General features: G+C 43.1%; 1 protein-coding gene across 3 annotated transcripts in view; it reads right to left on the bottom strand.

Moving 5' to 3' along the window:
• TMEM229B (transmembrane protein 229B) overlaps positions 1-13,410 on the bottom strand; it is a 43,590-nt gene extending 30,180 nt beyond the window's left edge. For 2 of the 3 annotated variants that reach the window (XM_035113719.2, XM_060273915.1), the window contains exon 1: positions 12,819-13,410. The gene's annotated coding sequence lies outside the window, so the exon portion shown is untranslated. The remainder of the gene's footprint in view (positions 1-12,818) is intronic. The other variant, XM_035113694.2, reaches the window with a different exon arrangement.
• Positions 13,411-21,773: the final 8,363 nt, after the last annotated feature.

Raw genomic sequence — 21,773 nt, forward strand, 5'->3', positions numbered from 1 at the left:
GTTGGAGGAAGTCAAGGGGTGGTTCAGTGCCGGATTCTGCATCGGACTGAGCAGACATGTTTTACACACCAGTCTCACTGTAAATAGACTGCACTAAAAAAACTGTTTAAAGACAAGCATGCGGAGCTAGAGTAGTCGCAAGAACCCCTGACAGTAGGCAAATGGATGATTGCCATAGCTGCCAAGTTTTCCCTTTTCTCGCGAGGAAGCCTATTCAGCATAAGGGAAAATCCCTGTAAAAAGGGATAACTTGGCAGCTATGATGATTGCTTACTTGAGACACTGCATTGCTCAGGCAGTCTGCAAGGCCCAAGGGTATTTAGACAACAATGCAGCCCAATGCCACTCTGCTTTTAATGAGACAGTAGCTAAGATATCCCAATTTTGTAATGTATGAAGGTACCTTAAGCATTAGTTACCTAAAGGGAGATGCTAATTGGACAAAAGGTGTGTCTTAGTGCTTTGGAGAACTGTATTACAGCAGAACTCCAGAACCACAGAGTCAGAATCCACTGGGAAGCAACTATTAAAAATAAGCCCTTCTGGGAAATGAGACATCGCAGGGGAGGAGATTCTGAATTGATGCAAACTTTATATTTACTGGGCGGAGTACACATCAGCATTCAACTGCCTAATGGCGGAGATTGCAACCACCAAGAAAAGAAAAGAAAACTTGTTCCGTTGTCTGGAGAAGCTGTTTTCAACGGAGCCAAGCAAAGGAAGTGTGCAGCTCTATTGAGGCAATACAGCTGTTGAATTTCCATACTGGTATTGAAATTTTGCACCCCTAACAATTTTGTGCTAGGGCAATCACTACACTATTGCATTAAGGGTATTAAAACAATTCAACCTACAAGGTAGAAAGCTGCAACAACCCTGTGAGAACACAGCACCCAAAACGTTTTGCTCCTTGCCTCCAATTTGATTTCTGAGAAACAAGAGGATAAATGGTAGAAATAATCAGCTTTGTAGCAAATCTGAATGCCTCTATTTTGCAGACCCTTCGCTTATATTTCAAGTTTGCTGCCCCTATTACAATGTAAATTAGCAAAAATGCAGGCTTTTTGAAGTCATTCCTGTGTATAAAAACAAAGCATGGAGCTGTTGACTGTATTCATATAGCTCTAAGAAAAGTGTAGGCAGCCACATTGACTAATGAAAGCATGTGCCTGCCTGCCTGGAAAAGAAGCAGAACGTTTGATTCCACAATCACGGGGTCTCTAAAGCAAAATGCCATAAGAACAAACTGTTGAAAAACTGAAAGACTTTTGCAAAACAAATGATGGAAGGTACAGCACTTTTATATAGCTAAAACTGAAAAGTATGGACAGGTACAAAATTAGCCCTACTATCTTGTTTTACTCCTCATATTATGAACATAACCAATAAAGACATCATCTTCCATTAATTAACTGCATCTAGATTGGTGATTGCAAAAAATTGGAAAACTTTTAAATGAAAATCTTTCTGAAGCATGAATTTTGCAAGTATGGGACACTGTGGTTAAGGACAAATTAACCATTTCACAAAAAGAATATTGATATGGGGTGGATAAGACTCACACCATCTATATGACATGGTATCCTTTTATGGACTTTGTTAAGACAATTGAACATGGTTTTCACCTTCCATCAATTTGTGGAAACTTATTACTTTCATTTGACTCCCTTTCTTGGAACATCTAATACTACAATCATTTTTTTCTATTTTTCTTTTCTTTTCTGTACAACTACTAAATTCTGTATTCCTTGTATGGGTATGTTTTATTACTTGGTTTTTTAAAAAAACCTGCAATGTGGGATATATCTCAAAAGTGATATTTGAGAGATTCTGACAGCTCTCATTCCTGTGACATCATTTCACATGTTGGCTCTTTATCCGTTTGACCTTTAGCCTAGCAGTAATACATCTGAGGTTAATTTTGGGTTACTAACACTGACACAAGATCCTATAAAAACTGATTTTTGTGCAACACAATACAGTACAGTATTCCGTTAAAGCTTTAATTCTCATTATTGAAATTTATTATTAGCATGCTTTTATAAACACACCAAATGATAAATGGTACACCCCCAGTGAACCAGGAAAAGGACCATTTTGTTAAAACCCCACCTACATCAGCTCTATCAAGGTTTAAATTAGAGTAAAAATATAATTCATCAGTAAACTCCCCTTGATCCAATAGGGATTGAGGTCAGGACACAGTTGCTTAGCAACCTAGTAGATTAACATTTTCCAACTGTTACATACTCTGTGGAGGATAGTGGGTTATTAAACGCTTCAGCAATACTCCTAGTTTTTCCACTCTTCTACTATTTTTTTTCAGGATTGAGTAACTTACGGTGCTATCCTATTAGGAATGTTTACTCAGAGGGAAGTCCCTCTGTGTTCAATAATGTTTTCTCCCAGGTATGTATTTGTCGCCTTACAGCATAATCCTATACATGTCTAATAAAAAGAACTAGTCCTACTGTGTTCAGTGGGGTCTACTCCTAGGTAAACGTATAATATTTCAGCCTTGGTTACTTTTATTTTACCAGCAAAGTGACTAAAAATGGCATAAAGTTTTAATTATGTAGTTTTAATTATTTATTTAGAAAAACAATTACTACTCAGTTGTGGTCATGTGTTTATTATGTGAAGTAGTTCTATTCATCACTTTTCAGACGGGCCTTACAAAACAGTTTATATGTAAAGTATGCAAAAAGAGATGCAAGGATGTTCAACCAACAAGGGTATGACATCTAGATGAAAAGCACTTAAAATTATGTATCAGTAAGTTCATGTGCAGCAGGCTTTTTCAAAAATATTCTCAGCATTTCTATTCGCTCACTTAATTCATTACTGATTTCCCTCCTCCCCCCCCCCACAGACATGTACACAGTTCATTTCCTTGGTTGCTCAAATAGCAAATTAGCAATCCCATTTTCCATTTGCTTCAGTAGCAATGAAAGGCCTTGAAGAGCTTCCTGCCCAGGCACCATGCAGATGTTCTTGGTACCATCAGCTCTGAAGATCTTCATTGTTAAAAAGAGGCCAATCCATCGCAAACAGCCGCCAATCTAGACTGCACTGCAAGGATTGCTTATACAGCTTTCACAGTAACACATACTACAAGAGAGACAGTAGCTCCTTCCAAAATCACCAATGTCTACCCAAGCCTATTTGCATAAGCTCGTTGAGAGAAACACGGAATCCCATGAAAGACCAAGACCACACAGGATCAAGAACAAAAAGCAAACCTAAATACAAGCTGGTGCACTAACTATAGGCATATTTGGCAATGAGTTGGTGCAATCATTTAATGGTAAACACATTTCACAGCAAGACAGGTTAGAAGAGTCGAGCATCCTTTCCCCCCACAAATACTTTAGTTTCCACTACCAGATTGAAACAAACACACCATCACATCTGAGAATTATTTCCAGTGGTACCCAGCATAAGAAGGTAAGTTTGACAGACTGAAAAAACACAGTGGCCTTGTTCATATGCAACACTAAATCAAAGTTCAAACATGCTGGGAGCAAGCTTGCATTGGACTCATGCACTTCCCTGCTCACTATGCTTCTCTGGTGTGGCCACTAGGAGATCGAGAACATCCCTTCTGGTTTCAACTCTCCATACTTTGTCATTATGTCCAAATTGAAACGTGCAGTGAGTTTTAACAATGACTTAGCTCACAAATGGGGAATCTGTGCCCCCCCCCGGTGTTTTTGGACTACAGCTCCTATGGGCCCCACCCAGCATGGCCAATGGTCAGGAATGATGAAAGTTGGAGTTCAAGAACAACTCGAGGGTTTCTTATGCCTTGAAGATGGCTTGCTCAGACAGGATAGTTGCAATAAAAGTCACTTGCTTATTCCGGTTTGGACATAGCATCAAACCACGGAAAATGGCAGCAGACGCTATGGTCACTTTGCAGCCACATTGAAGGAGGAGATGAAAGAGGAGTGCACAAATCCCAAATTCACCCAAGCTCAGTCCTAAAATACTAGATGATGGTACAGCATTACGTCTGAAGGTCACTCTTTATCACATTTGCTTGGTCTATCTCATTAACAGTTGGAAGCTTTTGGTTTTAGTTCTGTCTTGTTCCCTTCTTGGCAGTTTGTAGTGCTCAATAATAAATATTTATTGGTTAGAACAGGCATCCCCAAACTTGGCCTTCCAGATGTTTTGGGACTACAACTCCCATCATCCCTAGCTAACAGGACCAGCGGTCAGGGATGATGGGAACTGTAGTCCCAAAACATATGAAGGGCCGAGTTTGGGGGTGGCTGTGTGGTAGAGGAATTTACAGAAGACACATGGTTCCTGTCAAAGGCGCTGGCCTGAAACAGGACAAGCTGCAGTGAGAGTTAAATTCTAGTTCAAAACTCATCGCTTAAGTCTAAACTAATGAGCATCAGTTCTAAACCTTACGCAACACAGGGAAGACAGCACATGATAGCGAAGGCGCTTAGAGGAGGAGATCCTCTTTATGCACTAATCCATCTTTTATATAGAGCTTGGAGACAAGATTGCGTAGGGAGAGGATTTATTAGGAGAGGTTGCCCCAAACAACTGCACCAGATTAATTAATTCAACAGCAGGGGTCAGAACACAGGATGACATAGTTCCTTTCTTGCTTCCCTACTAACATAAATCTATTTGAGTTCTTGCACAAGCAATCTTATTCTAAAACTGTCACAAGCAAGTACTCAATGTGAAAAATATTATGCATCGTCCACTTCATTTTTTAAAATTCATATAAAACACATACATTTACATTTACACAAAACACATACACAACACACTACCTTATATTCATAGCATAAAACATACCTACATTATATAATACCTACCTATACTATACATATCAACATACCAACACACCTACCCCACACAGCAACCCACCAAGTGACTTGACTTCCAGCCATTCTTGTTACACTACTTTATTTTCCCAACTAGCTTAAACACATTTCATTTCAGTATTTCTTTAATCTCTTCTTCTACCTTGACTTTACTCTCCTTTCACTCTAATCATTTTCTGGATTCACTCAATAGCTGTCAGAAATTCTACTTTTTCCACATAAATTTTGAAGTATTCCTTAAAGATAGCCCACTCCTTATTCACTTTTTGTACCATATCTCCTCTTATCCTTCCTATTAGTTCAGCAATATGGAAGTATTCCATCATTTTAGCTAGCCAATCTGTTTTAGTTGGGATGTTGCTGCTTTTCCAATTTTTGGCAATCAATAACCTTGCCGCAGTAGTCACATACATAAATATGGGTCTGATCGTTCTTTTTATTTCCTCTGACATGATACCTAGGAGAAAGGATTCTGGGTTTTTTTCCAAATGTAAATCTAAACATCTTTTTCAATTCGTTATAGATATTTTCCCAAAATCCCACTATCTCTTTGCACTCCCACCACATGTGTAGAAAGGTTCCTGCCCCGTTGTTGCATCTCCAACAGACATCACTACAGTTAGACGAGATTTCCGGCACCGCAGAAGTGAGTCCCCGCGCAGCGCTGCACCAGTTTAGTGCAGCGCGTGGGGACTTGCTGAGCGGGCGGCTCGGTTTGGGGCGGCTCGTGGGCCAGTTAAACAACCCCTGTGGGCCGCTTGTGGCCCATGGGCTTTAGGTTGCCTACCCCTGGTGTATTGCATCATATGTTTCCGTGTCACCTGCAATCTGAAGCAGTACTTTCTGGACACAAGTTTATGACTCCATCTAAATCTCTGGGGAAACAATGTACTTTCCCCACAAATACTTCTTCAGATGAGATATAGGAAATTTGCTTTCCATGCTCCGCTGCTAAACACAGCTGATATGACTATTGTTATTTGTTAATAAAATAGGTCAAAGTTTTATTCAGAGATTTAGCCTAGAATCTTAGTATTATAATTAATCTGCCCTAATTGATGTCATTTTGGGAGAAGGGATATTTAGCAGACTGCCAGTTTATTGGTTCAAAAACTTGGCTGGATCAAAACCAGAGGAGTATGGCATAGTATACAGAAGTGATGAGCAAGTTGTGGTGCAATGCGGTGGGTCAGGGAGATCAAGGTTCCAATCTGTGCTTAACCATGTACTTCACTGCATGATCATTGACTAGCCACTATTCAAATCCCTGGTTAAAAGGGAGCCTGGTGAGTTAGTCTCAACCGTGGTTAATGTCATTGACAATGTCGTATTTAATTGTGATTAAGGCCAGCAGGAGATGGAGGGTGGAGGAGAAGACAGAAGGCAAAAAAGTGTACAATCTCTCGATTTCTAAACCATAGTTAAAGATGTCATGGCTGGTCTACACTGACTCAGTGAGATGTCCCAGCAGTACGCTTGAAATGAATTTTCTGAAACTACAGCACAGTCTTGTAGTATACTGTCCCTGCCAGTGGTGTAAGAAAGAATTCACTCTCACCTACCACAATATTTTAATTCATGTTCTATGCTTTTTATTCATTTTTACAAGCAGCACTTAGGAACGGTTAATAATGGGAAAGTTGGTATGAAAATAAAAATTAAGACTCTTTTGTATAGCAACTGTGAAATGAAAAATTGCAAGTTAATAGCCTAAGCACGCACACACACACACACACACACACACACACACACACACTACCAATGCTGGGTACCATAGAAATGCCCGTTAATAAAAATAGTTCCCTTTGAAGATTACTAGTTCAGTGGCAGATTATCACATAAATACTGCATTCCTGAAAGCTGTTTCCTTTTGCTAAGGGGATATTTTTGCTTACGTTTCAAAAGGAAGTGTGAAACCCCCCCCCCCATCATAATAAACAGGAACAAAAGCTGCTCACTCTTGATGCCCCCCCCCAAAAAAATAGCTGGCATCAGGGGAGAACACAGATCTTTGCTCCTTGAATCTTTGCATTTTATTTATATAACCAATGATTGATTGGTTATGGGTATTTACATACTGCCATTTAATACAGTTTTCAGGATAGCTTGATTTTTGCTACTGTCTTTGCTGCTCTTTGCTGCCATTTCTTGTCAATCTACAAAAAATAAAAATAAAAATAAATCTCTTGACATGCTGTTCAAAATAACCAACACAACCCATGTCCAGAACGTGAATCTCAAGTTCTGAAAGCTGGGACCTGGAAAATTTCTTACACCTGAAGAGCTAACCCTATGCATGCTTACTAGGAAACCAAGTTTCTTCTGAGTAAATACTATTCTTAGTAAAGAAAGAAAGAAAGAAAGAAAGAAAGAAAGAAAGAAAGAAAGAAAGAAAGAAAGAAAGAAATAGTCTTCTGCTCAGGCTTCAACCCCTACCCCAGAATGCATCCACCGAGTTATAATCCAACATTTTAAACCTGGTCATAGAAGCTGGTTTAAAGCGTCTGCAGTCGAAATTAAGCTAAGAACAGGCACTGAAATCAATGGGACTTAAGAATGCTTAGCTTTGGCTGGATCACGCCCCAGCTTAGCACCACACACTTGGCTCAGTCACTGTAGACTCAGATCTATGTATGGGTTGTCAATTTTACCATTTTTCCCTATGTTTCTCAACTTTATTCCCACAAGGAATATGTTTTGAATAATGCTTGTATTATGGAAGCACAGTGAGCATAAACAGCAACGCCATCCATGTTAGCCACTCCTGTGGTCCATAAATACTTGTTGACATTAGAGTCCAAATATGGGAAAAAATACAGAAGCTTTTATCACTTCAAAAGGGGTTCCTCTTTTTTAGATGGAGAGTGGGGAGGAAATGAAACTTCTCAAGATCTAACCAGCACACAGTCTCCAGTAGGTTCTCCAACAAAATTTGCAGAACCTTTCATTTAGAAACAAGTTCTTTAGTATAGTACTGAAGATTTGCAGGGGATCACTTTGGGCAGACTGGCTTCTAACAAGATGCCTCAACCTTCCCCTACAGGCACCAGGGCTGCTGTCACTCAGACAGCTCAGCTAAGAAATGGGTGAGCACTGCTACCACCAAGACCTAATAAAGGGCTCTTGGAGCTCTTGAGCTTACAGTCTACAGCACGGGAAAAGGGTGGAGAGGGATTGGCTTTCTGGAGAAGGAAAGCAGGAGCAGAGGCCTGAGGGACCTCTGTTTCCCCACAAGCTTACTTTCCTGTCAGCAGGGAGGTATAGGAAGCCCGGACAAGCCACTTCCCTAACTCTCTCCAGGTTCTATTTAAAATAACAGAGAAGATAAACATGGGTGGGTAGAATCATATAATTTGGTAATGGGCACAAATTTAGCATCCCCCCCAAATCAGCTTTGCTTGAATATATATATATATATATATATATATATATATATATATATATATATATATATATACACAGTGGTACCTCGGTTTATGAACACAATTGGTTCCGGAAGTCTGTTCATAAACTGAAGCGTTCATAAACTGAAGCGAACTTTCCCATTGAAAGTAATGGAAAGTGGATTAATCTGTTCCAGACGGTCCGCGGGGTACTTAAACTGAAGCGTTCATAAACTGAAGCGAACTTTCCCATTGAAAGTAATGGAAAGTGGATTAATCCGTTCCAGATGGGTCCGCGGAGTACTTAAACTGAAGCGTTCATAAATTGAATCATGGGTGTAATTGGTTCCGGAAGTCTGTTCATAAACTGAAGCGTTCATAAACTGAAGCGAACTTTCCCATTGAAAGTAATGGAAAATGAATTAATTCGTTCCAGATGGGTCCGCGGTGTTCATAAACCGAAAATTCATAAACCGAGGTGTTCATAAACCGAGGTTCCACTGTATATATATATACACACACATACACATACACATACACACACACACATTAATATTTTAAGAGCTACAAATTCAAAGAAAAAACTGTTGATGTTCAAACGGACCAAACCACCACCATACCAAAGCAGTACACTTCCCCCCTCTAAAAGGGATGTAGAATCATACATAAAAGCTTAGTCATTAAGCTTTTATGGAGAACTTTTAAGCTTTATGGAGAACTTGAGCATTATGGAGAAAGCAGGTCCTTGCACAATATGGTAGAAGAGACTCATCGCAAAGCTGCCCAGCTGGATTCCTGTTAGCATGTGATATGAATGGGAGCCAGTGTTCAATAAAGTGATCATTCTTTGTCACACCATACAGTACATGAAATTGCTGCTTATGTTTGCCCGTGAAACCTGACCTCCACATTCTCTGTACCATTGAAAAATATATAGAGATTTCATATTTTCCCCAGTCCTTGGAGATGGTCAAACTAGCTGCTAATAAACAGATTAAAGAGATTAAGTCTTCCTAATTGTCAGAAATACCCATTGTCAGAAATATCCGTGCTATGCATGGGTATCTTAGTTCATGGCCAATCTTTTTTTTCCCCTAGTGACATTATGTTTGCACACACGAGTCAACTTTTCTAAAAGCAAGTTTCTAGACCTTATGGGGATAAAAAAAATAGGCTTAAAGATGTGTGGGGAATGCCTAATAAAATCTCAGATGCAATGGAGGTCTAAAATGAATTTCCTGAGGTCAGGAGGTTTACGCTTAAGTGCCTTGCATAGTTCCTACAACTTTTCACGACTAATAGAAGCAAAATAAATTATGCAATATGTGTGTGTTTGAGAGAGAGAGAGAGAGATCTCACATATACATACATATACTCACACAGTTAATTTGCAGTGCTGATTATATTTATGTAGGTAAGATCTAACTTAGGCCATCCTGGTACAAAATTTTTATTATTGAGTACACATCAATCTAACTATATTTTTTCCGTACTGAGAAAATCTACTGCTATCTGACATTTGTCAACTTGATTGTTCACAAGAATTCAATAACACCAACAGCTGTTCATATTAGCAAATTCACCTCCATTCAAATGACAGTCCGGCAGTCAGCCATACATGAGTTTTCCCAAGGTTCTCTTTTTGTCCTCAGAATGCTAGAGATTATAGGTACTATTTTTAAAACATTGGCTATTTCTGGCAACACAGTATAGTTGGTTTCAGAGCAGCACAGACCAGTACAGTATACCCATTTGTTGACAACTAGTACATATTTAGCTATGGATACGAGATGATGTACTTTTTCCTTTAGAGATAATTAAGTGAGGACCAAGGGGACCCAGGTGGTGCTGTGGGTTAAACCACAGAGTCTAGGGCTTGCTGATCAGAAGGTTGGTGGTTCGAATCCCTGCAACGGGGTGAGCTCCCGTTGCTCGGTCCCAGCTCCTGCCCACCTAGCAGTTTGAAAGCACATCAAAGTGCAAGTAGATAAATAGGGACAGCTCCGGCGGGAAGGTAAACGGCGTTTCCGTGCACTGCTCTGGTTCGCCAGAAGCAGCTTTGTCATGCTGGCCACATGACCCTATAGAGTGAGATGAGCGCCGCAACCCCAGAGTCGGACACGACTGGACCTGATGGTCAGGGGCCTCTTTCAGTGAGGAGCAAGCGAACAATGTACTTTTCCTCCATCTATCCTATTCAGCTTCTGAATACATCCTTTTGTTTATCCTGAATTAGTCAAATCAACTGAACCAGTTTCATGTGGAAAAGCGTCCTAAATTTGGGTGGGATGGGAGAACAACATATGCGATATTACTATTTCAAGTAGGTGGGCTCAATATAAGCATGCTCACCCCTTTCCACTGTGTTTCATCACAAATAAGGAAATCACCACAGGCAGGTTCCTATCCCTTTTTATCATCTCAAAATACAACTTCCACTAGAGTAAGCATGTAAGGGAGCAGTCCTAAATATGGGAAACCAGCATAAATTATGCCAACTTAAATTAAGATGTCATAACATATTCCAGATCCAAACTCCATTTAGCAGCAGGGCTGTTGCTGGCTGAGCCAGCCTAAACCTGGAAGAAGGGGAAACAAGCCCTTTGAAATAGAGTTTGAGTTCCCAGCTGAGATCCTAGCTCAGCTCAACTAGATCCTGGATCTAACCTTCGGATTGTGCCCTTAGTCTGTTGCATCAAAACCCTCAGTGAGTCTTGTGGCATCTTGACAAATGTACAGTGGTACCTCCGGAGGTCCGTTCTTAACCTGAAACTGTTCTTAACCTGAGGTACCGCTTTAGCTAATGGGGCCTCCCACTGCTGCTGCACGATTTCTGTTCTCATCCTGAAGCAAAGTTCTTAACCCCAGGTACTATTTCTGGGTTAGCGGAGTCTGTAACCACTGTATGAGGTTACCATCTTTCATGGGGTAGAGTCCAAGTCATCAGCTGTACAGTGATCCAGTGCAAAGAAATCAAGTGATGTACATGTGTTTTATGAGCAAGACCTAATGTTTTAGATATCACACACCAACGGTAGTTAATTCCTGTTCTCCAGCCCTATGCAGACAGTCTCTGGCTGAGTAGGAAGCATTCTACTACCTAGAGAGGTCTGTTACCTAAATACCCAGGTAGTGACACCTAGAAGATAGGTCTACCATGGATATAGTAGATGCCCTTAACTACAGCCAGAAAGTAAAGAACTATGACAAACTCCAGAGAAATCACTACATACAGTCTGTAACTGGGGAAAACAAACATGTGACTTGGCGTGGCACTTCAGAGGCCAACAAGTGGACTCTGGCGAATGTTTCCAAAGGCAACCAAGCCAGCCTAGTCACCAGAAGCAAAAAGTAGGCTGAGGAGATGGTAGGAATATACTGAGGCTAGCAGGGAATAAACCTCACTGAGAGCCAGGTGAGGCTTGGATCTGGGAGATCATTTGGTCCCAAATCCACCGCTCTCTCTCTCTCTCACTGGCTGGCCTTGGAAGGGGCTCCATTTCCTCTTTCAGCCTCAGTTTCCATATCTGTAAAATGGGGCTAACGCTGCTCACTTCACAGAGTCGGGATGGTGAGCATAAGGAAAGGCTTACAGCGTTTTGCAATTAAAAACCGATAAAGAATAGTAGTTAGACGGCAAGAAAAGGACTTAATAATAATAATAATAATAATAATAATAATTTATTATTTATACCACGCCCATCTGGCTGGGTTTCCCCAGCCACTCTGGGCGGCTTCCAACCGAATATTAAAAACAGTACAGCATCAAACATTAAAAACTTCCCTAAACTACAGAAAAGATCACATCTTGACAGCTGGACAGCATGTCGGGAAGAAAATATATAGCCCGGTCGTTCGCTGGAGAATCGCGATTGGGGGTGGGGGGAGCCCGAGTAATGAACAAAAACTATAGCACTGTGTTTAAGTGCCCCTCACGACCAAGGAGGACAGGACTGCTGGGGGAGGACGGAGAGCGAAGAGGAGGAGAGGAGGAAATGCAACGCCAAGGTAGGGAAGCGCAATAATGCCCCGGGCTGGAGAGGAGCTCCTTTCCAACACAGCCTAGATGGGTCTAAGCAGGGAGACACCTCCCTTCCCCCACCCCGTCCCTTCCTGGACTGCAGAAGACGCGCTCGGGACTCGGGATCCCCTGCGAGCCGAAAGCGCGCCTAGCGCAGCCCCGGAGCCAATATCGACTAGCCCCCCAGGCCACCCCGCTTTCGGGCTGCTGCGCATCCTTCCCCGGGTGGGCAGCATCCCCGGCCGAGGCAGGGAGGTGTCCGCCTGTCCGGGGCCGGCCGAGCGCCCTGGTAGCCGGACTCGGCGCGTGAGAGAAGCCCGCCAGGATGCGGCTCTTGCGGCACCAAGCAGCGCCTCCCGACCACCGCGCTCTCCTGCTGCGTCCCGCCCGCCCCCCGGCGCTGCCTCCATCCGCAAGGGACTCCCCGGAGACGGAGTTCCCTCGGAAACCCCGAGGCGGGCGGGCGGGCGGGCGGTGGGGTCTCCTCCCTCGGCCACCCCGCCACCCCCAAGCGCCCCAGTTGCGGGAAGAGAAGGAAGAGGCCTCTGCGGATGCACCTACCCGGGCGGCAGCGGCGCTGCTTGGGAGCGGGGAGGTAGGTGGGCGAGGAGGCCCCGTCGCAGGTGCTTGGCGGCGGGCCGGGACGCGGCTGGGCTGGGCTGGGCTCAGCTACGCCTCTCCGCGCTCGCCTCCATGGAAGCGTCGCGGCGCCGGCTGCTCTTCCTCCTTCTCCGGCTGCGCCGGCTGCTGCTGCTTGTGCCGCCGCCACCGCGGCAGCTGCAGATCCAATGTGCCAGCGAAGAGGGACCCATAGCGCGGCTGCGGGGCCCGACTGCACATGCTCCCTCTCCTGCCTCCTCCCCCTCGCTTAACCCTTCCGCTGCCTCGCCCGCAAGAGGAAGGAGCGCGGCGCGGGGAGGGAAGGCGGCCGGGCGCCTCCGCCGCCGGGTCTCCTTCGCGGGCGGAGCCCGGCTGTCTTCCGCCGCCCGAAAGCGCCCCCCGCAGCTCCTGCCCCCTCGTTTGCCGCCGCTGCCCGGATTGGCTTGGCGAGGCGCAGTCCGCGAAGGGTTACTTCTTCTCCTTCGGGTCCTTTGTCAGCTGCATCCGCTTGCTTTGAATAATTTACCCGGCAGATTTGCAGGCGGCGCGCTCCTTCCGTCCGGCAACCGGCAAGAGGCCCAGAATCCCCAGGAGTCCCAAGGCCAGAGAATGGGCCTGGAAGTGACCCGCCTATGAGTCAACCATGCCAAGGCTTGCGGTATGCCAGTCAGATCCGGCGTGGTGACTGGAGACGATGTGGGAAGAGATACGAATCCTCCCTTTGCCAACATGCCCCGGAGCTGCCTGCTATCCATATACTGTATCCTGTTCTCATAGTGTACTGTACCAGGGATGTATGGGATAAATATAGGCGTTACCTGGTATCTCCCCACCTGCTGCTAGGAGTCCGGGGGGGGGGATAAGGCTATCTAGGGCTACTGGCGAGGGTGGACTTTGGCATGGGCGTAGCCAGAATTTTGGGGGGGGGCAGGTGTTTGTTAGGGGGCGGCAGAAACTCAAATTTGTATTGATTTTAGAAATTTTATTGATTATGGCGGGCAGCGGCCACCCCCCTGGCTACGCCCATGGGCTTTGGTCATCTTTGGTAATGCGTGCCCTGAGCAGGGCCAAAATCTGGCACCCCCAAATGGATCTTCTCAGTTATGGCTCTTCTCAGTTTTGCGCCCCTTCGTTTTGGCACCCTGTGCGGGGAAACCACCCGCACTGCCCTAAATCCAATGCTGGCTGCTGGCCACAATGCCTATCTTCTGCCTCCGCTGTCAGAGGCAGCACAGCTCTGAATGGTCGCAGGTAGGGAAAGTGCTGTTGTACTCAGGTCCTGCGTGTGGGTTTCCCTTGGTATCTGGGCTGGCCCCTCTGAAAACAGGATGCTGAGTTAGGTCACTGACTTGGGGCTCTTCTTATGAAATGTACTACAGGAACCAGGAGAAGACCTCTGGTCTGTGATGCCTGTGCTGCAATTGAGTGCTATATCTATAGCTCTTCATAAAGGCCAGAGAAACTCACTTGGACTCAATATTCTACTGTTTGCCCCTATGTGGCATGATATATTTTTTACACTCAGCAAAGCTGGGAGACACAAGCAAAAGGGAGATGTGCTCTTTTGTAGTTTCCAGTCATTTCATAAACTAATAGAATTGTAGGGTTGGAAGGGTTTCCAGGGGTCATCCAGTCCAATCTCATGCAATATGGGAATCTCAGCTAAAGCATCCATGACAGATGGCCATCCAACCCCTGCTTTAAAACCCACAATGGAGAGCCCACCACCTTCCAAGGGAGGCCATTCCACTGTACTACTACTACTAATAATAATAATAATAATAATTTATTATTTATACCCCGCTCATCTGGCTGGGTTTACCCGGCCACTCTGTCAAAAGAAGCTCTTACCATCAGAAAGTTCTTCCAGATATTTAGTTTCTTGTACCTGGAAGCCATTGGTTCAAGTCCTGCCCTCCAGAGCTGGAGTAAACAAGCTTGCTGCATCTTCCATTTGACTGTCCTTGAGATATTTGAAGATGGCTATCACATTGCCTCTCAGTCTCCTCTTTACCAGGCCAGACATACCCAGCTCCCTCATCTGTTCCTCATAAGGCTTGGTTTCCAGACCCTTGATCATCTTTATTGCCCTCCTCTGCACACGTTCCAGGTTGTCAGTGTCCTTCTTAAATTGTAGTGCCCAGAACTAGACACAGTCCTCCAGGTGTGATCTGGTTAAGGCAGAATAGAGAGGTACTATTACTTCCCTTGATTTTTGTTGATGCAGCCTAGAATGGCATTAGTCTTTTTTGTTGCTGTATCACACTGTTGACTCACATTAAGCTTGTGGTCTACAATGATCCATAGATCATTTTCACATATACTTCTGGCAAGCCAGTGTCCCCCATCTTCTATTAGTGCAGCTGGTTCTCCCTGCCTAAGTGCAGAACCTTATATTTACCTTTATTGAAATGCATTTTTCTAGGTTGGGCTCAGTTCTCCAATCTGTTAAGGTTATCTTAGAATCATAGAATCATAGAGTTGGAAGAGACCACAAGGGCCATCCAGTCCAACCCCCTGCCAAGCAGGAAACACCATCAAAGCATTCTTGACACATGGCTGTCAAGCCTCTGCTTAAAGACCTCCAAAGAAGGAGACTCCACCACACTCCTTGGCAGCAAATTCCACTGCCGAACAGCTCTTACTGTCAGGAAGTTCTTCCTAATGTTTAGGTGGAATCTTCTTTCTTGAAGTTTGAAACCATTGCTCCGTGTCTGCTTCTCTGGAGCAGCAGAAAACAACTTTTCTCCCTCCTCCATATGACATCCTTTTATATATTTGAACATGGCTATCATATCACCCCTTAACCTTCTCTTCTCCAGGCTAAACATACCCAGCTCCCTAAGCCGTTCCTCATAAGGCATCGTTTCCAGGCCTTTGACCATTTTGGTTGCCCTCTTCTGGACACGTTCCAGCTTGTCAGTATCCTTCTTGAACTGTGGTGCCCAGAACTGGACACAGTACTCCAGGTGAGGTCTGACCAGAGCAGAATACAGTGGTACCATTACTTCCCTTGATCTAGATGTTATACTCCTATTGATGCAGCCCAGAATTGCATTGGCTTTTTTAGCTGCTTCATCACACTGCTGACTCATGTCAAGTCTGTGGTCTACCAAGACTCCTAGATCCTTTTCACATGTACTGCTCTCAAGCCAGGTGTCACCCATCCTGTATTTGTGCCTTTCATTTTTTTTGCCCAAGTGTAGTACTTTACATTTCTCCTTGTTAAAATTCATCTTGTTTGCTTTGGCCCAATTGTCTAATCTGTTAAGGTCATTTTGAAGTGTGATCCTGTCCTCTGGGGTATTAGCCACCCCTCCCAATTTGGTGTCGTCTGCAAACTTGCTCAGGATGCCCTCAAGCCCATCATCCAAGTCATTGATAAAGATGTTGAATAAGACTGGGCCCAATCCCGATTCTGTCTTCTGCTGCATTAGGTACCCCTCCCTGTTTGGCATCATCTGCACATTTGATGAACATCCCCTCAGTTCCTTCATGAAGTCGTTTCAGTAGGATTTGGGTAGAGACTTCCATGGGAGCCTGCACTCCAAGCAATTTACTCTTAGAAAAGTATTTGGCTGTTTAAATGAAATATTACCTTTACTCCAGGCCATCTGTTTTGCTGAACTGACACTCTTGTGCTATACCCTTTGCTGCAACTAAAATCCAGCTATTCAAGTTCTGAAAAATGTTGCCCAGTTACTCCAATATGAAATTATGTGTGAATGTGTTTGCAGTTGTTAGAGGCCTGATCTTGTTGATTAGCAGCTGCTGTGTTCTGTTTTGTAGGTAACTGACCAGTCTGAACTAGAAATTTACCACTGTAATCTCTCCATTCCAGCTACTTGAAATTAGAGATAAAAAGCACCGCCAGTGCCATGTCACACCAACATGTCATAAAGAAGAGTTCTAATCTCCAATGCTTTTCTTCACTAAGTATCATGGACCAAGTGGTAGGTCTTTGCTTAAAAGGAATGATTATATACATTTCATATTCTAATCACTTAGGTGCTCACAGTAGAGTGATTTTGCAGTCACACAGAAACCTTGCACAAGGAAAACTAGATGTAATTGAATCTAACCTAGACTTCTCGCTGACATTTACCTTTCTATTTCAAGGTCTTAAAAAAATAAATAAACAAAAGAACATTCGGTCATATGAGTGCATGCCTGCAATAGTACAGTCCAGAACCAGATTTTCAACCTCATCTGCTGTTAGTGCAATTTAGATGCTTGTTTCCCTTCATAACCAAAAGAGCTTGCAGCTCTTTGTAGCTGGGTAGAATGAGCACATGTGCACTGTAGTTGTTACAACAATTGCAATGTAAACACGGGGCAGTGCTGTGGTGGCTGTGCTCCTGAATCAATTCTGTGAACATATGGGGAGGTTTCTCCTATTTTGCTTGTTCTCCTATTTAAAGGCAAGGCCTGCAGGGAGATGCCACTCAGAGGACAGGCAGAGCAGCAGAACATACTGCCAGTCTAAAACGGAACAAGGAGGTTCTCATTTAGTGGGAAGCAGGTATGAGTCAGTTACTATCCCAAGAGCAAGTCATCAGGACCAAGGACAGATCATGGAGCAACTGGCTACAAGCTACAATAACCTTAAATATAGGTCCATGTCTGGTTAGTAGTTTATAGAGCATGGGTAGGCAAACTAAGGCTGGGGGCCGGATGGCCCAATTGCCTTCTAAATCCGGCCCGCAGACGGTCCAGGGATTAGTGTGTTTTTATATGAGTAGAATGTGTCCTTTTATTTAAAATGCATCTCTGGATTATTTGTGGGGCATAGGAATTTGTTCATTTTTTCTCTCCAAAATATAGTCTGGCCACCCCACAAGGTCTGAGGGACAGTGGACCGGCCCCCATCCGAAATTTTTTGCTGTTATAGAGGGATGAACACTGTTACGGGGGGGGTGTCCTTTGAAGCACCTTCCTGGAGACTATCAGCTCTCTGTTAATCCTCTGGTCCTGACTAGTGCACTAGTCCCATATTTCCTGGGAATGTGGCGGCCAAGAAAGCTATCATCCTTGGGAATTAGGTAGCTAACAAGGAATCTCTGAAATGGAGCTGCTGGTATTTGAGGATAAAGGAAAGGACATTCACAGCACCATAAAGTTAAAGCACATGGCTGCTCCCAAAGTGTTCTAGGAACTGTAGTTTGCCCCTCACAGAGCTACAGTTCCCAGCACCCTTAACTAACTACCAGTCCTAGGTTTCTTAGGAGGAAGCTGTGTTCTTTAAATGTCTCCTAAATGCATGATGTGGATGTGATCTAGGAGTGGGGTGCTTCTCTTTCATCGCTTGGGGGTGATCTCCACAGAGGAGGGGGCTGCTTCCTGGGACAGTTCAGTGAGGGCTCTGTAGAAGTCTCAAGGCCTTCAGTTTGCTAAGATGTTTATTATCAAGAGGTTCCCAAATACAGGTCCTGAGCTTATGGCCGTTGCCTGGAATTGTTTGTTACTCTTTATGGGATTGTCAGAATGAAAGGCTGTGATATTGTTTTGTTCCCCATAGGACTGGGGGTGGCTCTTCAGAGTTTTAGACAGGAGTCTCTCCCAGCCCTATCTGGAAATGCTAGTGATTAAACCAAGGACCCTTCATGTAGAAAACATGTTGCTGTGCCACTGAGCTATGGCCCTTCCACACTTTCCCTTCTCTGAGCAGCAGAATATTCAGGGCAATTCTTTCTAGCAGTAACTTCCCACAAAGACAAAACTGGAGCTGTCTCATGTCTTTGTGAATCTTTTTAATATACAGAATTTCAGACTGTACAGGATTGGTAAGGAGGCAATGCAAACTTTGTTTCTTTAAGACTCCAACAAGCTCAGGGCATTCAGTTCTGCTTATGACAATTTCCTCCTTACAGTGTTCAACAGGGAAAAAGTTTGAAATGTTTCCCCTTTTGTATGTCTATGGTATCCATGTGGTTGATCAAGCAAACAGGTCTAGAAGAAAGACTCCATGATTCAGTGAAATGGTGAAGCCGCATCTCATTTTGGAAAGAAGGTGGAATCTAAACACTGTGGCAATCAGCACAATATATTGCTGATCACATGACTTTACGACAGCCTTTCCCCTCCTAGTGCACTTCTTTGGCTCCCATCAATCACGCTGGCTAGAGCTGGTGGGAGTTGTTTTCCAAATAATCTGGAGAGCACCAGGCTAGCAAAGCCTTCCCTATGGTTTAATGGCTCTGCAGATCTATAATAATAATAATAATAATAATAATAATAATAATAATAATAATAATAATAATTTATTATTCCCCAGCCACTCTGGGTGGCTTCCAACAGGATATTAAAAACACAATAAAACATCAAACATTAAAAACTTCCCTAAACAGGCTGCCTCCAGATGTCTTCTAAAAGTCAGATAGTTGTTTATTTCCTTGCCATCTGGTGGGTGGGTGTTTGACAGGGTGGGTGCCACTACCGAGAAGGCCCTCTGCCTGGTCCCCTGTAACCTCATTTCTCACAGTGAGGGAACCGCCAGAAGGCCCTCGGAGCTGGACCTCAGTGTCTGGGCTAAACGATGGGGGTGGAGACGCTCCTTCAGGTTTACTGTCTTCTTCAAGCAAATACTGTATATTCCTGTGTCTAAGCTAAGACTACTTTTTAACCCAGGAAAATCTTCTCAAAAGTCGGGGGTCGTCTTATATGCCGGGTCGTATCCCAAACTCTATATTTTAACTGGAAAAGTTGGGGTCGTCTTATACACCCAGTCGTCATACGCTGGAATATACGGTATATTCTCTGAGAATATCATTCACTTCATTTGGTGAATTCAGATGATGGTGCTATTACCTCTGGGTTTAAATCTGTTCCAACACTTAACTGTAATCTCTCTGGCTCTGTAGAACCAAAGGCTAATGAAGTTTTCTCTCTGGTGACTCCCAGAATGACAGGTCTAGAGCAGAAATGAATTTACCAGTACTTCATTAGAAAGTAAATGTAGGAGTCCAGCTTATGTTCCAGTTCATACATGAGACTTTCTCTAGAAGATATGAAACTGCTTGTGACATTTTAAAACATGAATAGGTTTTTACAGCACATATGAAATAGGTCTTGATCTCTGAAGACTAAAATTGATGAATTAAAATCTTTCAAATGGAAAACACGGACCATTTAACTCTTCCCGTGGCGCAAGAAACTGAAAAAAAAATGTCAGAACGCCCTCCCATCAGAGGTCAGAGAGATAAACAACTACCTGACATTTAGAAAATACCTAAAGGCAGCCCTGTTAGGGAAGCTTTTAATCTGTGATATTTTAATGTATTTTAATGTGTGTTGGAAACCGCCCAGAATAGTGGGGGGCACCCGGCCAGATGGGCGGGGCATAAATAAATTATTATTATTATTATTATTATTATTATTATTATTATTATTATTATTATATTATCAAACAAATGTCAAGGATCCTTCCTTTATTACAAAATGGTGAATAATTAAAAATGTTAATACAGTACTTTATTTGTTACAAATACCAAAACATGCAGAAACATACACACCATTAAAAGGCCTCCTTTATGTAAGATAAATTTGATTTACAGTGGGCAAAATATTACCCTCTGCATGGGGTTTTTCCATTCAAATTGGTCATACCCTAGTGACAAAGAATGATTTATAGAAACAGTTACTGGCCTCCATGTTTAATTAACATGTATGAATGCATTTGAAGATCTACAGAATGCCATTGATTTGACTAATAAAATAGTATCATGCAATTTCTCCAGCCATTCTTATTTTGAAGGTTTCCCTTTCCATTTCCATTGAAGAGCAACAACCAATCTAGCAACCACTATACGTATTTTTGTTTGCTTCTCAGTCTTTGACTGAGATAAAGTGTGCTATCAAATATTATGGAAGGGTGTTTCTACCTGCTAAAAGGATATAAAACAAAAAGGTAATGTGTTTTCTGGGAATGCCTGGATAGTGAGCTAGATTTTCAAGCTATTCAAATCAGTCTGGCTTGTTTTGTGGTTTTTCCATTTGGAAGTCCTTTCAGGAGGACATCCTTCGCCTTTACAAAATGGATTGGGATGGTGGTGTTGGGTTGTTGTTTTTATTTTGATTATGTATTTTGTGGTTTTATATTTTGATTTTATTCTGTGAAACATCCTGAGACCTCTGGGTATAGGGCAGTATATAAATTCATTCAATCAATATCCATTGTGTTGGTGCTGGGATATATCAGCTTGTCAGAGGGCTGCAGTAGCCTGTGATTCAGCTTTGGGGAATATGAGGCATCTGAGTAAAATAATCATGGAAATATGAGAAAATCTGTTGCTCTCTTCACAGAGTACCTTTAGGCATAAGCAAAGAAGGGCAATCCATTAACACCTGTTGGTTCTGTGGCCTCACAGAATATTTTTTGGATAACATACCACTGCAGCAGGATCATCCGAGCTTCCCTTTTTGAAGGCTTGATTATGTATTCAAATGTATGAGGTCTTACTTAGTTTTTGGAATATACATTATTAATAAAGAAATTCCATGTTTAAAAAAACGCCTTCCAGCTATTCGCAATTAGCAGCTTCCATGAATATAAAGGGCAATGTTTCATAAAACAAAAGCATTATAAAAGAAAAAACCAACAGTATGAGACAGAATTTTATGTTGCCTCATTATCATCATCACCAATAATAGTAAAAATAAAAATAGCAGCAGAAAAACAACACCAATAAATAGCAGCATCTAACTCAATACAGTATCTTACTTATTTCCTTACCCACATAAAGACTAACATGCAAGATTGTCTTTGGATCGTAGCTGATCTTACCAGGTTAATATGCAGCTGCTAGGTAGGCCTATCAGAGCCAGGGCAACTGGAGGAGCAGGAAGGATGAGGAAACCAAGTGTGCAGGACCAGGTCTCAGCAAGAGTCATAATTAACAAGGCAAGCAGAATTAGCAC

This window comes from Zootoca vivipara, chromosome 1, assembly GCF_963506605.1.
Source record: "Zootoca vivipara chromosome 1, rZooViv1.1, whole genome shotgun sequence".
Classification (NCBI taxonomy): domain Eukaryota; kingdom Metazoa; phylum Chordata; class Lepidosauria; order Squamata; family Lacertidae; genus Zootoca; species Zootoca vivipara.